The 20,580-nt window shown below is 35.6% G+C and overlaps 2 long non-coding RNA genes across 2 annotated transcripts in view; one reads left to right on the plus strand and one right to left on the minus strand.

Annotated features, from left to right (window-relative positions):
* LOC137648491 (uncharacterized) overlaps nucleotides 1-20,580 on the plus strand; it is a 47,958-nt gene that overhangs the window by 18,744 nt on the left and 8,634 nt on the right. The window lies entirely within an intron of this gene.
* Nucleotides 1,031-13,552, minus strand: LOC137648492 (uncharacterized). The gene is made up of 4 exons (XR_011045639.1): nucleotides 13,343-13,552; nucleotides 8,849-9,075; nucleotides 1,951-2,117; nucleotides 1,031-1,498 (listed from the first exon to the last, which is right to left on the minus strand). It is a non-coding gene; the product is annotated as an uncharacterized lncRNA (long non-coding RNA).

Raw genomic sequence — 20,580 nt, forward strand, 5'->3', positions numbered from 1 at the left:
AGAAAAGCAGCTAAACGGCAAGAACACAGAGTGAGAGACTGCAGCAGCATATAGCAGAAAGAGTAGCAGCACAGCGCACAGTGTGAAGCAGCCATGCAGCAAGCGCACAGAGGGAGACCGATAGTGTGAAGCAGAGAGAGTAGCAGCCAAGCAGCAGTACATAGCACAGAGAAAAAAAACAGCTCAACGGCAAGAGCACAAAAGAGTGTGAGCAGTATAGATTGTGTGAGCAGTAAAGCAGTATAGAGAGGGAGTAGCAGCAGCTAAGCAGCAGGAGAACAAAAGAGAGAGCGAGAGAAGTATATAGCAGAGCAAGAATAGCAGCAGCAGAACAAAAGAGTGAGAGCGAGAGAAGTATATAGCAGAGCAAGAATAGCAGCAACACATAGCACAGAGAGAGAAGCAGCTAAACAGCGAAGCAGCTAAACAGCAAGAGGACAAAAGATGGTGAGCTAGAGTGAAGTAGCATATAGCAGAGTAAGAGCAGCATCACAGAACACACAGCTGAAAAGCAAGAGGATAAAAGAGTGCGAGCTAGAGTGAAGCTGCATATAGCAGAGCAGCAACACACACCTCAGAGAGAGAAGCAGCTAAATAGCAAGAGGACAAAAGAGTGCGAGTTGAGTGAAGCTGCATACAGCAGAGCAGCAACACATAGCGAGAAGCAGCTAAACAGCAAGATGATAAAAAATTATCGTGAGCTAGAATGAAGTAGCATACAGAAGAAGCGCAGCAACGCATAGCACAGAGAGAGTAGCAGCTAAACAGCAAGAGGACAGCAGAGAGCGAGAATTAAACAACGTATATTAAGAAGCAGAAGCGAAAAAAGACCAAGAGAAAGATGACAACCAATACAGGGATTACACAGCATAAAATAATTATTCCAATTAACTGTACAAATGTAAATACTATGTTTGTATATATAACAGAGCAAATTAAAATCAATAAAAAAGAAACTATATTTATTTTTCATTTTCATTCCTTGGCTAAAATTAAAATCAATAAAAAAGAAACTATATTTATTTTTCATTTTCATTCCTTGGCTAAAATTACTATTTTATAGAAATATGGGGCTTGAATTAAACTGAAAGCTTGGTTTTAAAACATACTTGAAAACTTAATGTGCAGTTGTAATTCTACTAACTTCTGTAGACTGTACCGACCGTGTGTCACACAATTGTACATTATTTCTTTTGTATAATTATGCTTGTATCTTCGCTCTTCCCTCGCACTAAAACTAACATGAAAATTCATGTCTGCTGTTTTCCTCTGTAACATTGTCATTTCCTGTTGCCTTGAGGGTTTTCTATATAAAGGAGTGTGTTCTTTAATATAATACTCAGTTGATTTCATCCTGCCTTTGAGTTCACAACCCTCTCTCGGCTCGTCACAAGACTAGACAGATCCTTCCTCTATGACAAACAGTGATAATATTGATGGTAATTTCACGAAAGATTGACAAAATATCTTGCGTGACTCATGATAGACCAAAAAGTACCTGTAAATATTATATACCAAAAAGTACCTGTAAATATTATATAATGTAAAAGTCGCAATAATATATCTACAATCTAATAATCTTCCAGGACTAGTATAGAGAAAAGCAGTAATTTGTCATATAAAACCTTTTAGTGATTTACGCAAGATTTTAGTTTTAACAAACATAAATAATTACCAAGAAAGATTTTCTTAATTCAAACTGATTACAAAGTTCCAGAAATTATGATCAAATACCACATACAAACTTTGGGGAAAAATAAATAAATAAAAATTAAAACTTTCAGTTGAATTATTGGCCGAAATGTTGGCACTAATTTCACCACTCATATGATATTAATAGTAATAAGGTAAATAAATTACTTATAATTCGTTAATAAATATAGGAGAAATAACACAAATCAAGTTACAAAAATCTAAAAAATCAGGAACATCAAAGCACGACTGACTTACCATGTTGAAGAGAGGCAAGACCAAAACCATACTACACAGAATGTCGACCTTCCTTGAAGTAGCTCTGTAAGACTAAATTTAGAGCACACTGTATATGTCGACTAATTACCACCACACAGGAATAGGAGCCCAAGTTCACAAGCCATCCACGGTGTATCCTTTTTAAGCTGAAAATTAGTTAATTCCATTACAATAAGGTTGGTAAAGCTCTGTAAGCCTGTGACAAAAATTTAAGTCAATATGAAAACAATAGTTGAATATTTCAAACATCATAGAGCCATTTAGGTGCTAAAAAGCTTTGAATGATTCAAGTTTAAACCTGAAGAAATGATAAATGGAAACCTTTGGATGTGGGTGATGCTAGGGAAGGTATATTTCAAATCTAGTCAAAATTTGAAAAAAAGGAACTTTTACGATCGCCCAAACTATATTAAAGTTGTCATTCAATAAAAAGGTCTTTATGCGAGCTTTTCAATAAATATAAACAAGTTAGGGTTTGTGTGGTCTTGAAGGAATTTACTACATTAGAAATTTCCGTAAAACACCACTGGCAGTGAAAGTGTTAAAATAAGGGGGCCATAGGATCTTACGTTGGCAGCCAATAAATGAAAGCAAAAGCCTGGATAAAATATGATTAAGGGAATAATGCAGATACAACAGAACTAAAAATTAACAACAATTGAGAAAATTCCGTCTCATACAATTCAAAATTCTTGCAAATATACAACAGCACAATGAATACTTTAAGATTGAGCTAGGAATGGCTAATGTACCCCTGCTCTTGACTGAATAGCATGACTATGGCATAAAAGGGCAAGTCTTTGTAAAAGTACTGTAGGCATTACTCTGCAACCAAGACAAAGATCTTACTGACAATGTCACAAAACAGTTGCAGGACAGCAAATACAATTAAATAAACAAAGCCGATTTTTACTTGTTTGTCAAGAAACATAACTCAAAAGTTGAAACTATTTTTATAGTAATCCTAATAATTTGAAGTTAAATATTAATATACAAAATGCAAGATAAAGTTGATTTGCAACAGGAGCCAAGCCAAGAAATAGGTAAAATTCATGGACATAATTTTCACTTAAGGCCAGATTCAAGTCTCTCGGGTAAGGCCTTTTCCCAAGAGTAAAAAGATTATGAAAACTTCCTCAGAAGAAAACATTCCAGTAACGTTTTGGTGTGGGGTAGATGAAGATGGTTTGGGCATGCTCTTCGCACTCCCCACGAGAGATTAGTTCAACAAACATTCAACTGGGCTCCACAAGGGACTAGAAGTGTTGGACGACCCAGGCCTACACGGCTGAGGACTATGAAGAGTGAAGTGGGAGATGATGAATGGAGAAGTATTGATTTAAAAGCCCAAGATTGAGACGACTGGCGACATCTAACCGAGGCCCTTGTCATCAATACCCATAGATTATGATTATGAACCCTTGGAACAGATGTACAGGAAGTCAAGAGAAAACTTTTGTAGATGTTATCAAAAATTAAAGAATTTGAAAGCACCTACTTTATAGAGGTGTCTAATTCCAGTCAGATGACAATAAAAATGGGGACAATTTGAAAGCCCCTACTCCATTGCAGCGTCATTTTAACTCCAGTCAGATGTCAATAAAAAGGGAACAATCTGAAATGACTTATTCGAGGTGTATTTTAAATAAATACTACAAAAGAAAGGCTTGAGATTCCAGCAGCAACAAGAGAAATGATAAGATGCAAGATGAACACAGTAAAAAAAAAAGGTTAAAAAAGGTTATCCGCCTGACTGAACTCAGTTTAGTTGCTTCACTCACCACACGTACAGTATGTATACAAACTCAAAGTAAGACAAACATAATAGAAAGTAAATACACATTGAGAACCAACCGGTTGTCTGCACACTACAGTGCAGTCCACTAGCAACTAACTGCAAGAAATAGTAGAAAATACATGATGAGTAAACCTCTCATCACGCATGTACTAGAGGGCAGAATTTCTATTTCATAAATGATACACCCAAAGCCATCCTCATTGTGCATTCCTGCTAAATCAACCAATCAAAACAACCAATCATTCGAATCTTGGCACATGAGAAAGCTTATGCTAAAGTACTCTGCACTTGTAAAAAAAAACAGCAGGATTATATAACCATCTTCAATATAGAACAACAAGCCATCATTATTACCATCATTGTTACTAAGCTACAATCTTAGTTGGAAAAACAGGATGCTACAAGCCAAAGGACTTCAACAGGGAAAGTAGACCACTAAGAAAACAAAAAAACAGATATAACTATACAGTATATGAGAAGTAATACAAAAAATTGGTAAATTGCTGGTTTATTTTCGATAAATTGGTCTCCATTAGGAGCTGCTGTTGTCAATTTTTATCTTTTATTAAAATTTTATCAATGGAATTTGGTTCGTATAGCCAACCCCTGATAGCGGGGGTAGGGCAAGGGCAGGAGTATGGGAAGCGAGTCTGCCTAAATGTGCTACTCGGGGGGAAAAAACTCCAGCAGTTGTACTATGAAGCAGTAGTTGGAAGAGGTAGATCAAATTAAGTGTAAACAGAGGTAACCTAGAGGGCTAAAAAAGTGAGCAGGAAAGAACGAAAGGGACTACAAATTTTAAAGTTATGATTACAGAGCAACACAAGGAGTACAGACCTTGGTGAAACGTGTGAAATTTGCCCATTCCCGGTCTCTCTACGGAGGAACTGTAGATGCCTTACAGCAGTTTTTTTTTTTTTAAACAAAAACCAATGAAGCAAATCAGTTAACCTTCGGATAAATCACCTGTATCATTAAGGTTTCCCCAAAGTGTGGTTTTTTTTTTGACATTACATTTGCACAAAATATCAGTCATTAGCCTGCAAGTTGCTCTCCATTATGGAATAAAGTTCATACTTGTTAAAAACCATTTTGATATTCAACAAACCTTATTGGCAAAATATATGCTACTAGCATATTCACGTATTCCCCTCCTATCTGGAGACTTAAAATTCATCCCTGAGGCCTTTAATGGTGGTGTATAGCAAGTATCTGAGAACACCCACCTGTGTAGGTTGTATTCTGTCTAATACTATGCTAATTAGAATAACAAAATTCAGTTGCACTGACGGTAATTCGACAAAATCAATATATTAGCAACTTATCTAGAATGAGGAAAATTCCTAATTTGTAATATATACATCGTGTAACTAAAACATTAAAAGTTATTATCTTACATTCAATTCAATTACTAATATGCAGTAATTGCTGTGTATTCTTTAAGAGAAAATATTCAGTATATATACATTTAGCATAGAGTTGAGTGTCCACAAAATGTTATAAATCTTAAACTTTAAACAAAGAATTATATTCTTTTAGATAGACCCTAGAAATCGTAACCATAACAAAATAAGTAAAAGGGTAATTAATCACGATCAGAATAAAGGAAAAGGGTAATTAATCGCGATCAGAATAAAGGGAAAGGGTAATTAATCGCGATCAGAATAAAGGGAAAGGGTAATTAATCGCGATCAGAATAAAGGGAAAGGGTAATTAACCGCGATCAGAATAAAGGGAAAGGGTAATTAACCGCGATCAGAATAAAGGGAAAGGGTAATTAACCGCGATCAGAATAAAGGGAAAGGGTAATTAACCGCGATCAGAATAAAGGAAAAAGGGTAATTAACCGCGATCAGAATAAAGGAAAAGGGTAATTAACCACGATCAGAATAAAGGAAAAAGGGTAATTAACCGCGATCAGAATAAAGGAAAAGGGTAATTAACCACGATCAGAATAAAGGAAAAAGGGTAATTAACCGCGATCAGAATAAAGGAAAAGGGTAATTAATCACGATCAGAATACAGGAAAAGGGTAATTAATCACGACCAGAATAAAGGGAAAGGGTAATTAATCACGACCAGAATAAAGGAAAAGGGTAATTAATCACGATCAGAATAAAGGAAAAGGGTAATTAATCGCGACCAGAATAAGGGAAAAGGGTAATTAATCGCGACCAGAATAAAGGGAAAGGGTAATTAATTGCGACCAGAATAAAGGAAAAGGGTAATTAACCGCGATCAGAATAAAGGAAAAAGGGTAATTAACCGCGATCAGAATAAAGGAAAAGGGTAATTAATCACGATCAGAATAAAGGAAAAGGGTAATTAATCACGATCAGAATAAAGGAAAAGGGTAATTAATCGCGATCAGAATAAAGGAAAAGGGTAATTAATCACGATCAGAATACAGGAAAAAAGTAATTAATCACGATCAGAATAAAGGAAAAGGGTAATTAACCGCGATCAGAATAAAGGAAAAGGGTAATTAATCACGATCAGAATAAAGGAAAAGGGTAATTAATCGCGATCAGAATAAAGGCAAAGGGTAATTAATCACGATCAGAATAAAGGGAAAGGGTAATTAATCACGATCAGAATAAAGGCAAAGGGTAATTAATCACGATCAGAATAAAGGGAAAGGGTAATTAACCGCGATCAGAATAAAGGAAAAAGGGTAATTAACCGCGATCAGAATAAAGGGAAAGGGTAATTAACCGCGATCAGAATAAAGGAAAAAGGGTAATTAACCGCGATCAGAATAAAGGAAAAGGGTAATTAATCACGATCAGAATAAAGGAAAAGGGTAATTAATCACGATCAGAATACAGGAAAAGGGTAATTAATCACGATCAGAATAAAGGGAAAGGGTAATTAATCGCGATCAGAATAAAGGAAAAGGGTAATTAATCACGATCAGAATAAAGGAAAAGGGTAATTAATCACGATGAGAATAAAGGAAAAGAGTAATTAATCGCGATCAGAATAAAGGAAAAGGGTAATTAATCACGACCAGAATAAAGGGAAAGGGTAATTAATCGCGACCAGAATAAAGGGAAAGGGTAATTAATTGCGACCAGAATAAAGGAAAAGGGTAATTAATCGCGATCAGAATAAAGGAAAAGGGTAATTAATCACGATCAGAATAAAGGAAAAGGGTAATTAATCACGATCAGAATAAAGGAAAAGGGTAATTAATCACGATCAGAATAAAGGAAAAGGGTAATTAATCACGATCAGAATACAGGAAAAGGGTAATTAATCACGATCAGAATAAAGGAAAAGGGTAATTAATCGCGATCAGAATAAAGGAAAAGGGTAATTAATCACGATCAGAATACAGGAAAAAAGTAATTAATCACAATCAGAATAAAGGAAAAGGGTAATTAACCGCGATCAGAATAAAGGAAAAGGGTAATTAATCACGATCAGAATAAAGGAAAAGGGTAATTAATCGCGATCAGAATAAAGGAAAAAGGGTAATTAACCGCGATCAGAATAAAGGGAAAGGGTAATTAACCGCGATCAGAATAAAGGAAAAAGGGTAATTAATCACAATCAGAATAAAGGAAAAGGGTAATTAATCACGATCAGAATAAAGGGAAAGGGTAATTAACCGCGATCAGAATAAAGGAAAAAGGGTAATTAACCGCGATCAGAATAAAGGAAAAGGGTAATTAACCACGATCAGAATAAAGGAAAAAGGGTAATTAACCGCGATCAGAATAAAGGAAAAGGGTAATTAATCACGATCAGAATAAAGGAAAAGGGTAATTAACCACGATCAGAATAAAGGAAAAGGGTAATTAATCACGATCAGAATAAAGGAAAAGGGTAATTAATCACAATCAGAATAAAGGAAAAGGGTAATTAATCGCGATCAGAATAAAGGAAAAGGGTAATTAATCACGATCAGAATAAAGGAAAAGGGTAATTAATCACAATCAGAATAAAGGAAAAGGGTAATTAATCGCGATCAGAATAAAGGAAAAGGGTAATTAATCGCGATCAGAATAAAGGAAAAGGGTAATTAATCGCGATCAGAATAAAGGAAAAGGGTAATTAATCACAATCAGAATAAAGGAAAAGGGTAATTAATTGCGATCAGAATAAAGGAAAAGGGTAATTAATCACGATCAGAATAAAGGAAAAGGGTAATTAATCGCGATCAGAATAAAGGAAAAGGGTAATTAATCACGATCAGAATAAAGGGAAAGGGTAATTAATCACGATCAGAATAAAGGAAAAGGGTAATTAATCACAATCAGAATAAAGGAAAAGGGTAATTAATCGCGATCAGAATAAAGGAAAAGGGTAATTAATCACGATCAGAATAAAGGAAAAGGGTAATTAACCGCGATCAGAATAAAGGAAAAGGGTAATTAATCGCGATCAGAATAAAGGAAAAGGGTAATTAATCACAATCAGAATAAAGGAAAAGGGTAATTAACCGCGATCAGAATAAAGGAAAAGGGTAATTAATCACGATCAGAATAAAGGAAAAGGGTAATTAATCACGATCAGAATAAAGGAAAAGGGTAATTAATCACGATCAGAATAAAGGAAAAGGGTAATTAATCGCGATCAGAATAAAGGAAAAGGGTAATTAATCACGATCAGAATACAGGAAAAAAGTAATTAATCAGAATAAAGGAAAAGGGTAATTAATCACGATCAGAATAAAGGGAAAGGGTAATTAATCACGATCAGAATAAAGGAAAAGGGTAATTAATCGCGATCAGAATAAAGGAAAAGGGTAATTAATCACGATCAGAATACAGGAAAAAAGTAATTAATCACAATCAGAATAAAGGAAAAGGGTAATTAACCGCGATCAGAATAAAGGAAAAGGGTAAGTAATCACGACCAGAATAAAGGAAAAGGGTAATAAATCATGATTAGAATAAAGGAAAAGGGTAATAAATCACAATCAGAATAAAGGAAAAGGGTCATTAATCACAATCAAAATAAAGGAAAAGGGTCATTAATCACAATCAGAATAATGCAAGTCTACACTCAAAACACCACAAGAATGATCTGCACTTTTCTAAAATAGTACCGAAACTTCAACACTATAGCTACCTTTTGTCCCTTGCCGTATATCCCGTAGGAGATGTAGTGCCACATAAAGATCACCTCAGGCGGTGCACTGCAGACATTTCTCAAGGGACTATTGACATTTTCATCTTCTAAATGGCATCCGTTTCTACTTTCCTTTCTTCCATCTTGCTGTCCATTCTCTCAACTTCGCCAGTTACAACACGGTGCTGAATGGCGTTACTGGTCCCAACGCCAGGATGGTCTAAATTCTGTAAATGGAAAGAAATAAAATTAGACTCGTTAACAACTGGCCATAAATATTCCAGCGAAATATAAATTTCCTCTTATGAATACGAATGTCATGTTATGGAACTTCCCATTTTTAGGGTATAGACGTGAAAGTGTTCTATTCTGGTTCTCTCTACTTAAAACTTAAAACTTCTGCTCTGTTCTCAACTAACTATTCCTCATACCTTCTAGTCGCTCTAAAACATATATAGAAAAACCTTAAACAAATCCACTGGTAATGAAAACTGCTAATATTATAATTACTTAACAGTACTCAAACTTAAAACTTCTGTTCTGCTCTTTTAACTAACTATCCCTCATACTTTTTTGTCATTTTAAAATATACAGAAAAACCAAGGGCTTTACGTGGTAATTTCTATCATTAAAATCATTGAACAAATTCACTGGTAATGAAACTGCAAATATTAAAATTACTTACTACTCAAACTTAAAACTTCTGTTCTGTTCTTTTAACTAACTATCCCTCATATCTTCTAGCCATTTAAAAACACAGAAAAACCAAAACTGCAAATATTAAAATTACCTACTACTCAAACTTAAAACTTCTGTTCTGCTCTTTTAACTAACTATCCTCATATCTTCTAGTCATTTTAAAACAGAAAAACCAAGGGCTTTACAAAGTAATTCCTATCCTCAAACAAATCCAATGGTAATTAAAACTGTAAATATTAGAATCTTTTAACAGTCTGGAAATTTAAGTCGAAATGACATTAAACAACTAATGACCGAAGAGCTGTTCTAGTCGCTCTTCATAGCTTGTTAATGAATGCCTGAGGTGGAACGACAAATTTTCAAAAACTTACGGATCTCGCAAAATAATCACAGTAATTGTTTACAACACCATGCTCTCTAATTACTCCAAAATAATGCAATCCTGCAGTTCTCATCTTCTTGAACAGTAATTAGGTGGTTATTTAAATTCTGGGAAAGCAATAATTAGCAAGATATGTTGAGGAAGGGGGAAGGGATTATAAAAAGTAAATAGCTCAGTTTCCTCACTAAATGACTTGGAACTGACATGTCAACATAGTCAACCAAACAGAATTCGTGATGCCAGCGTACATTTAATATACTGTATATTCAAAATATACTTACTCAAAAATTGAGTGATTACTCAAAAGTATCACTATTTGTAAATTGCACATTTGGAGCCTTTGTATATCAGCGGTCAGTTCCTCACGTGTTCATTTAGAATGGACATCAACTAACCTAAACTTTCCCCCCTAACCTAACCTACAAGCAGTGTCCTTACCTACTTACCTAACGCCCCCCTGCGACCACCTTTACACTACCGTATTCTAAGTTAGACATAATAATACATACATGTGGCCGCTATCATACATACACCCCGTATATTTTATGAACACTTGAGTAATTAATCCATTTTTAATTAAGTATATTTTGAATATACAGTATATCAAATGTACGCTGGCATCACGAACTGATGTTTATGTACGCTGGCATCACGAATTCTGTTTGGTTGACTATGGTGACATTTCAGTTCCAAGTCGTTTAGTGAGGAAACTGAGCTATTTTCTTTTTATAACCCCTTCGCCCTTCCTCAACATATCTTACTAATTATTGCTTTCCCAGAATTTAAATAACCACCTAATTACTGTGCAAGAAGATGAGAACTGCAGGATTGCATTATTTTGGAGTAAATGGAGAGTGTGGTGTTGTAAACAATTACCATAATCACTATTCAATCTTAAAATAAGCAATCACACCAATAATATACATATTTAAAAGAAAAACTGGATATCACTGACTACCAAATTAAAGAAATTACCTATTAAACCATTGTCCTTTTCCACTAAACCACTGCCCTCAACGATTACCAGCTGCATAATCAAATTTGGCAATTAAATAGTAATAACAGTTCATTAACCTAGTATTTTGTGGATAGCAATAATTCCACACATTATAAAAACTAGAAAATGTACACGCTCTGAAGCAAAGTAATAATCAAAGAATAATTACAGACATCCTAAGGTTTAATATACGTCCCAAATGATAGGACACTTACTGAACATGAAAGGTTCAACCAAGGACTCCACTGAATGTCTGATGTCGTAGCTTCGAAGGAGCGAACGGGAGTTACGGAAACAGATGTCTCGGTAAAAAAAAAATATACGAATAAATGAGGATTCTCTTTAAATCTAACAAACATCAATAGTCCAAAAACCAGTTTGAACTAAGTAATTAAATAGATAATTAAAAAATTACAAAACATCAGCCCATGAAGCTGGCGTGAGCAGCACATGCATGTACTGCCTGCCAGAACAGAAGTGTAGTTAGGTGTTAAATATGGGGTGAAGTTAACAAAGGCCGAGAAAAATCAGTTTGAGCTAAGAGAATAATTAGATAATCAAAACAACGCTAAAATACAAGCCCATGCGGCTGCCATGCGCAATACATTATTGTACTGCCTGCCTGAACAGAAGTGCAGTGAAATATTACATATGGAGTGCAGCAAGCCAAGGCTGAGAAAAGTTAGTTTGAACTAAGTGAATAATTAATTAAAATAACACTAAAATCCTAGTCGACACAGCTGGCGTGTGTAGCACATCCTTGTACTACCTACCAGAACAGAGTAGTGAAATGTTAAATATCGGGTGAAATGAGTCAAGGCCGAGCAAAAATCAGTTTCAGCTAGGCAAATCATTAGATAATTAAAATACAGTCAGGTCCCACTCTTCGCGAGGGTTAAGAGAGAGGCACGAAAAGCGTGAATTCGCGTATCTATGGTACCCTAGGATACCTCCTAACCTAACCTAACAACTCTCTGCCCAATGCCTACGCTCGGAATGTTAACACACCAAGTACTGCCTAATATTGTTGCAGCACATCCATGTACTATTTACCAGAAAAGAGGAGCAGCGAGACAAATACATAGTGAAGCGAGCCAAGGCCGAGCAAAAACCAGTTTGAACCAAGCGAATAATTAGATAATTAAAATAACACTACAATACTAGCCCATGTGCCTGGTGTACACAGCTCATCCATGTACGGACTGACTGACTGACTGCAAGAATAAAGCAGCAGTGAAATATTACATGTGGGGCAAAGTTAGCCAAGAACAAGAAAAAAATCCGTTCGAACTAAGCAAATAATCAAGATTATTAAAAAAACCGGTTTCATTGTAGTGTATTACAGGGCAATGTAACCTAAGAAAACAACTATTTCTTATAGTAAAAATTATGCTCTCTTCGAAAATGACACGCGTTCCCGTCGCAAATGAATAGTTTCGGAAATATATATACATCTATATCCTCCGATAATGGGGGACCCCCAGTGGGAACTTGGGGTTTTGGGTGGGGAAAACATACTGGGGAATCTATATATAAACGTAAAACAAGCTTTTTCTTCTCAATACATTACCTTCTTTAAATTATTATAACCGGAGGAAAATACAAAACAGTATATCTGGATAAACTTTGGAGGCGCCGTTGCAAAGATTGTGTCATGAAAAAATACAGTAACCAGTGCTGCCAACGTCCGATGTAGATCAAATGTTATTTTGTGACCTCTCATACTACTAGGCTAGGTTAGGTGGGTTTGTTAGGTTCTGTGCCCTTTTTGTACTTTTTATATATTGAGTAAAACTTATATGTAGAAATTATTTAAAATACGTATGGAAATATCTATCATTACTATCGTTGGTAATGTCAGCATGCCGTTGGTAACTGTGTACCATACGTCAACGTTGGTAACACTGTATTATTGGTAACGTTGCTTATGTTATCGTTCGCAGTACATTCGTAAGGGAAGTGACACCGAGTTAGCCGAATTGGTTGATCCGTTTGTTTCCGATTGAAATGAACATCAAATTCGGTTAATTCACGTTATTTACTATAGGAATACATATATTTTCTGTTCGAAATCTCACCCTGTAATACAATACAAAATTACCAAAAAAACACGCTAAAATACAAGCCCATACGACTGGCGTGCACAACACATCTATGTACCGATTGCTAGAACGTTTGATTAAGGAATTAATTAGATGATTAAAACAACAAAATACTGCAGCACACCCATGTACTGCCTACCAGAACCTGAGCAGTTAAATGTTAAATATGAAGCGAAGCGAGTCAAGGCCGAGCAAAATCCATGTCAAACCAAGTAATTAATTAGATTATTAAAATAATGCCAAAACCCAAGTCCAAGTGATATCAAACTCAATGACAAGCAGCATTCAATAAATGAAATCATAAAATGTCTTACCTTCATGGCCCTTCAAGGTGGTAGGCCTCCGAGTCCCGAGTTAGCCTTGGGTAGAAAAAAATGACTAACCTCAGTTTCCTTATTTTGTCTTTACTATAAGATTTTGGATGGTTTATCAACGTACATATCACTAATTGCGAACAATAAATCTTTTTCACAAATCTGATATCAAATAAACTTCGTCTGAATGTACTAACTTAAGCCAAGAACTGTTTTGTTTACAATGATTGTTTTTCAGTAAACAAGGATTGTAAAGACTCGTGAACGGCGTAAGAGAAAGGAAGAAGAAACCCAAAAGGCCGATTTCTTCATCCTTGAATGATCTCGAAAATATTCTTTAAGGATATTGTATATACAAATGAGTGTCGGGGTAAAGTTTTATGTAAAATAATCTAAATATATAAATACAACTAACTTCATCTTTTAGAAATACCCGGTAAAATTATATTTCCTTACACTATTCTCATTATATGAGAGTAAAATAAGGTAAAATAAGCTTAATTACCATTATTTTAATTGTACATCAATCCTTATATCGTTCATTTATTTCCTTATTTCCTTCCCTCACTGGGCTATTTTTCCCTGTTGGAGCCCTTAGGCTTACAGCATCTTCCTTTTACAACTAGGATTGCAGCTTACCTATTATTATTATTATTATTATTATTATTATTATTATTATTATTATTATTATTATTATTAATAATAATAATAATAATAATAAGTTCCTTAGAAGCTTTGCAACTATTTAAAATGCGAAAGAGTGCCCGCAAACTTATTTTGCATAGTGAGCAATTGTAGGAACCATAACAAAAAATATCAGCCAGAATTCTTTTCTAACTCCATCATACAAATAACTGCGAAGGAAAATTATACAAACTGGCATTTGTTTAATTAATAAAAATGTTTAAAAACTATTTTATCTGGTTTGATACAGAAATTCCTATTCCAATTTAATTATGAAAAATATATTTCATCATCAACTCCTCCTACGCCTAATGACACAAAGAGCCTCGGTTAGATTTCGCCAGTCGTCTCTATCTTGAGTTTTTAAATCAATACTCCTCCATTCATCATCTCCCACTTCACGCTTCATAGTCCTCAGCCATGTAGGCCTGGGTCTCCCAACTCTTCTAGTGCCTTGTGGAGCCCAGTTGAAAATTTGGTGAACTAATCTCTCTTGGGGAGTGGGAAGAACATGCTCAAACCATTTCCATCTGCCCCTCACCATGATTTCATCCACGTATGGCACTCCAGGAATCTCTTGAAATATATTTACCTTAATCATATCCTAATTAGGCTACTCCTAGCATATTTAATCCTTCAAACACACCAAACATTTAAATATAAATATCCTAGAAACAGAATAATTCATATGATGGTCATCACTCTTGTTTATAAAAAATAAACATTTTGATGAATTTCAAAAGAAGCAGCACATGAACAAATTGCGAAAAAAAGATATATAGCAAATTCAACCCCAATTAAATTTGAATAAAAATCAGCAAACACTATTGGAGGACAAAGAAAAAGGAACCAACACAGCCCAGACACCAAAATCCTCCCAAAATAAATTCGGACTGTCAAAGGTTAACAAGCGATATCGTATCGAATGTTCACAGGTTGCCTTTGCACGATGATTTGACATTCTTTTCTTTGGGGGAATAAAGAATCCGGCTCTTACGTTTGACAGCCGGTTGAAAAAGGATTTTTTTCCTCAATTATTTCTTTTTCCTATTCAAAATACAAAAATAAATCTGAAAGTTCGTGAGTTGCATGTAGCATTTGTCAGATTTTTTTTATTTATTCTCTTTAAATTGTATTATTTGAGAATGTCAGACAATAAAAATCTAAAATTTTGAGATCAGATTTAATCTCGTTTCTGGGGAGAATTGAATCAGGGGTTGGGATGATATAAGTCTACCAGTTAAAAGGTTAAAAATCCACACTTAAATGGCAGAGGTAAGGGACAGTGGCATTGCCCTATCAAGCAAGACAAAGCATCAAAGATTGACCATATATACTCTACATATGATCAGCACCCAAGCCACCTCTCTACCCAACCTAGGACCTGGGAGGGCCAGGTAATGACTGCTGATGATTCAGCAGATAGACCTATAGGCTCCCCAAAACAACCCACATCCTTAGCTCACAATGATGGTGAGGCTGCAGCAACCAAAGAAACTAACGAGCTTGAGCGGGACTCGAACCCCAGTCTGGCGATCACCAAGCAAAGGACGTTACCAATTAGGCCACAACAACCCATTAGTAGCCATTGCCTGGTCCCCCCCGAGTCATATCTATGGAAGGTTGGAGGCTTTGGCACCAAATATGTTTATGCGATTGTTTTCTTTGACCTACCTCTCTGCCTATGTCACTCTTGAGGCAATTTTAAACTTTAATCCAATGATTTTCTCATTAGTGCTACTTTAAACACATTTTTCTTTGGTAAAATTTCTACAGTTCCTGTTTTGATCGTTGATAAGTTTGCCCAAAGGAAATAAATAGATCCATTTCACCTCTACAGGACGTACATTATTATTATTATTATTATTATTATTATTACTACTACTACTAGCTAAGCTACAACCCTAGTTGAAAAAGCAAGATGCTATAAGCCCGAGGGCTCCAACAGGGAAAATAACCTAGTGAGGAAAGTAAATAAAGATTATTATTATTATTATTATTATTATTGTTGTTGTTGTTGTTGTGGTTGTTACTAGCTAAGCTACAACCCTAGTTGGAAAAGCAAGATGCTATAAGCCCAAGGACTCCAACAGGGAATGTCCATCTTCATTATATCGAACTCTGAGGTAAGACCCAACCACGACCTGCACCTATACTGCAGGTCTTTGTCCCAACTCATATCTGTTCAGTGGCCTTCTTTTCTTCAACTTTTTCTGTTTTTCATGAAAATTAATTCAAGAATCTGAACTCTACACAAATTCGTCATAAAGTCTTCTCCATCTCCCAGTTATGGAGTTCGCCCATCAAAAGTTTATTTTAATGTTGTTACTGTTTTTAATAGAGTCTATTTTTCCTCGTTTCCTTTCCTCACTGGGTTACTTTCCCTGTTGGAGACCCTGGGCTTATAGCATATCCTGCTTTTCCGACTAGGGTTGTAGCTTAGCACGTAATAATAATAATAATAATAATAATAATAATAATAATAATAATAATGATAATAATAATAATAATAAACTATTCTTATTATTAGGGGCGTAGCTTAGCAAATAATAATAATAATAATAATAATAATAATAATAAATAAGTGTCCTTCTTCTAGCTCTCCTGCGCTTATATTCTTGGCCCATCCCATCCCACCGACCACTATTTGAAAAACAAAAATTTAAAACAGACATTTATGATATTATCAACGACAATTTCATCAACATAAAAAAAGAAGTAAACTTTCTGAATAAAGCATAAGAGAAAGATGAAAATGTAAGAAGCCCTTGCGAGCAATTCATCCTGATGCAAATCTCAATGAAGGCCCAGCAGTCCTATTCAATTAGATCAGTGTCCTCCGCGTCACCAAGTCCTTTTATATTCAAGGGCCCTTTCCTCTCTTTCCTCTGTAAATCTGCCTGGGATGCATCCAGCGTCGGGATCCTTCACCGTGAGATGGAAAGTGACATGCAATGAGCATGATTTACTGTAGTCAATTCTATTTAGTGAGGCAGATTTGCACCGACTCGCAGGGGTGCCCTTTTAGCTCGGAAAAGTTTCCCGGTCGCTGATTGGTTGGACAAGATGACGCTAACCAATCAGCGATCAGGAAACCTTTTCCGAGCTAAAAGGGCACCGCTGCGAGTCAGTGCAAATGCGCCTCATTAAAAATAATTGAGTATAGGTCATTTTATAACCCTTCAACTACAGATACAGATACAGAATTAAGGATGAGGTCTGTGAAGACGAGTTTAAACTGTCAATAATAAGAATTTTATATTTTACCCCGGTTTGTGTGTGTGTGTGTGTGTGTGTGTGTGAGTGTGTTTGTGAACAGCTTCCTGGCTACAATTTTAATCGTAGAGTAATGAAACTTACAGGGATTAACTGTTATGAAAAAAGCTGGAAATTATTAAATTATGGAAAGTCAAGATCAAAGGTCAAGGTCACGGCCAAGCATGAGGTCGATTAATAAGTTGCCGCGGCGGAGGTCTGCGCTCTACTGAGTGCCCCTCTAGTTCCGTTATGTGTCGGTAGACGAGTAGAGAAAACAAACCCAGACGAGGAGAGAACAGAAAAAGGGCAAAATATTTCCATCATTCATTAATATATTTAGTTACACAGAAAGAGATGAAACCAAAAAAGGCTGGAATTGAGATCGTTAGAATATTTACCCGAGAGGAAAAGAGGAAAATATATGTCTAAAAGGCGAAAAACAAAATTGAATCATTTGAAATGATAACCATTTTCGAATATGGAAGAGAATAGAAGACATATGAAATATAAAATGGAACGGTGTTGGAGGATATACGAGTTATGGCTCTTATGAATTAAAATGTAAGCTATGTGAATATATATATATATATATATATATATATATATATATATATATATATATATATATACAGTACATACTTATATATATGCATATAAATACATATATATGTATATATATACTATATATATATATATATATATATATATATATATAATTAAATACATTATAAAAATTGAAGTTATGGTTTGACTCTCCTCCTACTGTATAAAAAATGACTTTTTTTCACTTTATCTTATATGATAACAAACCCTAAACTCTCTCTCTCTCTCTCTCTCTCTCTCTCTCTCTCTCTCTCTCTCTCTCTCTCTCAAAACACCCATCTTCAAATTTTACTCCCCGCCCCCTCTTCCCCCCGACAAGTTACTCTTTTCTTAAAACGTAACAGCGTGGAAATCCAGGACCTGGAAGCGACCGAGATATGTATTATTTCTTCTTCTTCTCTTTATTTATGTGGAAAAAAAGAAAAAGAAAAAAAAAAGGTCTCACGTAACTCAATTGGTGGATAATGGAGATATACGTCTTGACCAACTGACTCTCCCTCGAAGTAGAGGATAGATTTTATATCCCTTATGTAAAACACCTCCATTGATAACAGGAACATTTGGACTATGAAAATTTATGTATATAAGCCTGCTGGTGGAGAGAGAGAGAGAGAGAGAGAGAGAGAGAGAGAGAGAGAGAATGATCTTGGACGAATTCATGAAAATTACAGAAATGAAAAAATGAGAGCGAGAGAGAGAGAGAGAGAGAGAGAGAGAGAGAGAGAGAGATCTTGGACGAATTCATGAAAATTAAAGAAATGAAAAAATGAGAGAGAGAGAGAGAGAGAGAGAGAGAGAGAGAGAGACTTGGACGAATTCATGAAAATGGGAAAAATGAGAGAGAGAGAGAGAGAGAGAGAGAGAGAGAGAAACTTGGACGAATTCATGAAAATGGGAAAAATGAGAGGGAGAGAGAGAGAGAGAGAGAGAGAGAGAGAGATCTTGGACGAATTCATGAAAATTAAAATGTAAAAAGGAGAGAGAGAGAGAGAGAGAGAGAGAGAGAGAGAGAGAGAGATCTTGGACGAATTCATGAAAATTAAAGAAATGATAAAAATGAGAGAGAGAGAGAGAGAGAGAGAGAGAGAGAGAGAGAGAGAGGTGACATCAATTACTCACCTGTACATGTAATAGCTAGAGAGAAAGAGAAAGAACGGGTTACATCAACTCACCCTACGAGAGAGAGAGAGAGAGAGAGAGAGAGAGAGATCTTGGACGAATTCATTCTCTCTCTCTCTCTCTCTCTCTCTCTCTCTCTCTCTCTCTCTCTCTCTCTTTATTTGAGCCCTCTTAACACCAGCTCCAAAAGATCACTCGTCACCCAACGAGTTCCTCTTTTCACAAAACACAACAGGGTGGAAATCCAGAAAAAGGGAGCAATAGATATACGTAGTTTTTTATATTCTTTTTCTTTCTTTTTTATTTTTATATGAAAGAAAATATTTTCTATATGCATCGGTGAGTCTTGTTAATTGGAGGAGAGTGAAGGTAGGCTGTACAGATGGTGTAACAGACTCGCTTAAAATACAGCAGAAGCGAGAATTCTTGTTTTTTTTTTTCCTTTTTTTAATATTGTTTTATCAAGTAAGGAGCTATATGTTCACAATGAAATTAATTGTAAAAAAGTTCTATATAATATCATCTCCCCTGTATAATAGAGCAAGTGCCAGGATATATATATATATATATATAATATATATATATTCCGAACACATACGCACACACATTATATATATATATATATATATATATTATATATATATATATATAATATATGCCGAGTGGCATTGCCAGACGTATAACCACTCGGTCTCTACCCGTCCCACGGGTAGGGGGGAAGAGAGTAGCCATACCATGGAGGAAGGGGGTACCCTGAGAAGTAAACTAGAAAACCTCAACTGCCAAACCTCAACTGCCATGTTGTAGTTAGGGAAGGGCGAGGCGGTGGGAAGGATTGAATGTGTGTGTACGTTTGTGCGTGCATATCTAAATATTTAGCCGTTCTTTTTGACGGGTCGCGTACACAAGTAATAACACAGGCGCGAGAACGACAAAGAAAAATTAACTGTCATGCTCTTAAGTGATGTAACCAACCAATAAGATTATATTTATGAGAGAGAGAGAGAGAGAGAGAGAGAGAGAGAGAGAGAGAGAGAGAGAGCCTTTATTGCCTTATTCTATGTTTGGGTTCCCCCAAGTCCCTCAGTGTGAGGCATCCGTGAGAGTTGCTAATGCATCTTGGACGAATTCATGAAAATTAAAGAAATGAAAAAAAAATAAGAAAGAGAGAGAGAGAGAGAGAGAGAGAGAGAGAGAGAGAGAGAGAGAGAGAGTTCTTGGACGAATTCTCACTCTCTCTCTCTCTCTCTCTCTCTCTCTCTCTCTCTCTCTCTCTTTATTTGAGCCCTCTTAACACCAGCTCCAAAAGATCACTCGTCACTCAACGCGTTCCTCTTTTCACAAAACACAACAGGGTGGAAATCCAGAAAAAGGGAGCGACAGATATACGTAGTTTTTTATATTCTTTTTCTTCCTTTTTTATTTTTTTATGACCTTTTTTATTTTTTTATGAAAGAAAATATTTTCTATATGCACCGGGTGAGTCTTGTTAATTGGAGGGCAGTGAAGGTAGGCTGTACAGATGGTGTAACAGACTTGCTCAAAATACAGTAGAAGCGAGATTTTTTTTATGA

The sequence above is a fragment of the Palaemon carinicauda genome, chromosome 10 (genome assembly GCF_036898095.1).
Source record: "Palaemon carinicauda isolate YSFRI2023 chromosome 10, ASM3689809v2, whole genome shotgun sequence".
Taxonomy (NCBI): Eukaryota; Metazoa; Arthropoda; class Malacostraca; order Decapoda; family Palaemonidae; genus Palaemon; species Palaemon carinicauda.